The sequence below is a fragment of the Nipponia nippon genome, unplaced genomic scaffold, assembly GCF_047370975.1.
Source record: "Nipponia nippon isolate SJK-2023a ecotype South Korea unplaced genomic scaffold, ASM4737097v1 scaffold_2, whole genome shotgun sequence".
NCBI lineage: Eukaryota > Metazoa > Chordata > Aves > Pelecaniformes > Threskiornithidae > Nipponia > Nipponia nippon.
In genome coordinates, this window is record NW_028262336.1 from 30,405,000 (window position 1) to 30,408,353 (window position 3,354).

Here is a 3,354-nt window from a genome sequence, read left to right on the forward strand (position 1 = left end):
CCTGCTACGGCTTTGCCAGTATGCTATCTTGGTGAATAAACAACTAAAATACATTGTTTCAGAGATATTTTTTCTTCTGTTCATTAGGTAACGGTTTTCTAGATTTTTTTAATTTCAAATTCACTTTCTGTAACGGATTTTGATATTGGAAGTTTCCGTGCATATTGTCTTCCTCTGCTGCATATTCAGTTCATCACCAAAGAAAACAATTTGGTCAAATAATTGCAATACAAATTGACCCACTGGAATGAATGCAAGTTTAAATTATCTTCTTCTGGCCAGTCATGCAGCAGAGAGACGTTTCAGGGCTGCACGAGTTCTGTTTCTAACTTAAATTGTCACAGGCTCCTGACTATAAGAAAAAATTCCAAAAACTGTTGCAAAAGAGAGAGAAATTTTATCCTTGTTTTGTTTTATAAGAAAGAGGACTCTTCTTTCCTTCTGGCGATTTGCTCTTCAGTCACAGGTAGAAAATGTGGAACTGTGAGTTTGCAAATCGAAGGAAGGCATTCTACAGATACTTGGTAAGTGATGGTTAAGACTATAGTAGCAGGCATGTCGCCCTAAACTGGGAGGTTCAAGTACAGCATCTGTCCAACAGTACACAAGTTGTTAATTCCACAGAATTTTTAAACAAACTTGGCGGATTTCCTTTAAAAATTGTTTTAGTGGTGTGAAAGGAATGGCTTGTCTATTTTTTTATTTATCATTGCCTGACTTTAAGGTGCACAGATACTGCTCAGTGCTGTGTTGGGATACATTAATTTTGTTTTCAGTAAAGAGTGGTAGCATTGCAAGTTTGCCAAATGTTAACCAAATGACTTCAGATACTATCATGAAAGGATTAGGCTGTTGAAGAGGATGGTGTAGGAACCAGTGGAGAATAAAACAACACTTATTATATACATTGTATCTCTGTCACTGCTTGTATTAAATCTCTTCAAAAGGTAAAAAGGGTAGTAATTAGTGGGGCACAGTTAAGTGTGTGCTAGATACTGAAATAACCTGTATATGTACATCTACGGGTATGTTCCATTACAAAGAATAGGTCTGTGGGAGTTATGCGTGCAGATTTTAACTGGAGTGTTTCTGTTTAGCTGTAGACTTGAAAGCTACATTTTATTTTTACAAGTTGTCTTTGGGATCCTTGTCAGAGGATATAAAATTGCTCTTAGCATGGGAACTGAGCAGTGATCTCAGCTTTTTGATACCGTATTGTAGCTTCTTTTTTTTTTTTTTCCCCCTAGGGTTCAATACCATTAACATTGTAGACAGATTGGTGGGGAAGAGTTGTTTTTATTGTTAGCTGAGGAAAAATGGAAAGAGAGGAGAATGGTCCGTGCTGCTGAAATCTGTGGGGAGGTCTGTTTCGAAGGGCGGGTGTCATTAAGGGGATCCTGCTGGGGATCCTCCCGTCAGACAGGAGGATAAAAGGGGACAGGGCAGCATGCAGGTCTGTCTGCTTCTTTCGCCCTCTCACCCTTATCCTTGTCTTTAGGAGATCAGAAATCATTTGGATCTGAAGCAGGAGCTGAAAGAAGAACTCAAATCCGTCTGGAGGACTCCTCAGCCTTTTGTGAGGACGAACGGCAGGGTCTGACACGGTAAGAGACGATGATTGAAGTGAGATGTCCCTCTCTACAGCCTTTCCTCTAGGACCAACTGTCTTACCAGTTTTCTTTTCTTTCAGTACGCTTTTGAATTGCTTTGCAAAAAATGCCTTTAGTGTCCTCACTGTGATGTGGAATGGAAATATGCATTTTTTCCACAGGGTAGGAGACACTGCTTGGTTTCACTCTCTTCCCAGTCAGGAACTTTAATTTATTCTGCCTTAGAAAACTTCAGTGAATTGTGAAATTATGTTTAAGGGAAACAATAATTTTGATTTTAAAAACACTTTGCTTTTTATTAATAACAGTTGGACCGTAGTGCCTAATGAAGCTTTGTAGAGAGCGCATTGATGTCTTCATTAGAGATAGAGCAGTTGTAGCCCTTTACTTTTAAGTTCACAGCAACTTCCTACTGACTCCAGAATTATTTATCAAGCAGTGACAAAAGGAAAGACAAAGTCTGACATATTGGATAGTTACACAGTATAAAGTCTTAGAAAAGTCTTTTGCAAGGAAATCAGTCTGGCGATTGATAGAGCATTAAGCATATGCTCTGTGTTCATACGCCTTGAGCACGATACCTAAAACTTAAAATTAGTCTCTTAGATAATCCACAGCAGTCTGTAATCCCCAGGGACAGGCTGCTGGAAGTACTTACATTGTACTTGGACAATTTAATAATTATGAAAATATATATAGTTAAACTTTATTTTGTTGATATTAGGTTAAGTCATCTTAATACTGTCTCAGGAACTCGAAACATGGTTATTGATTTATCACAGTTCTATGAACATCTTTTCCGGAATATTACACCTCAGTGTCACCATTTAGCTTCTGTTTGCCTTTGGAAGCTATGTAATGAACTCAGACCAATGGTTCTGATTTCTTGGGAAAAGACTGCTGACATGTTGCTTGCAAAGCTGGTGTTTTATGGTATCTTTAATTTATTATCTGTTTCTTGGGTAAGGACTGGTTTATGCCATTAGCGTCTTCCTTAAAGGTCATGTTTTGGGGTGTTTTTTCTTTCTGACATTTGTCTACATTCAGCACATACGGAAAAATTAAGTTTGCAGATGTGACCTACGTTGAGTATGATAATATTTCTGAAATAAATCAAAACTAATTTGCCTAGAAATATTATTGAGGAACTGTTTTAAATGTCAGTGTGCCTGTGAAATTAGCAGTTGTTCTTTTATTGAGCATGCTGTTCTGCTGAAGTTACCCTCTTAGCAATTGTCAAAGTATAAAATCTGTTCTGAAAACTGTCTTTGCCATTTATTACTGAGGATGTTTACACTCATAAAAGTTCCTAGATTGACCACAGTGTTCAGTTTGAAATATATTTATCTGGTAAGTTACCTAAAGCATTTGTATGAAACTTTCTGTCCCGTCCTGTGTAGTTGTGCAAAGGACTTGATGAGACCTAGTCATGACAAGATTATTTCAGCCTGGATCCTTAAGGGAGGAAATCTTATCTATATTGAAACAAGTGGAAAAAATTCTCAGTGATTTCGTTGTTGTCAGTATTTAAACCAAATGTGAATGATGCATCCATCCAGTGACACTACTGGTACAGTCACGTTGTTCCGATGTCTTATGGATACCTTTCTAATACGAACTGGATTGCTATTACTTACCAATTATAAGTGAGAGATACAATTTCTCTATTTTTGCTTATTTTTACATGGATTTGTGAAATAAATAGATAGTACTATATATGATGATTCTGGGTTTCCACAGGTTA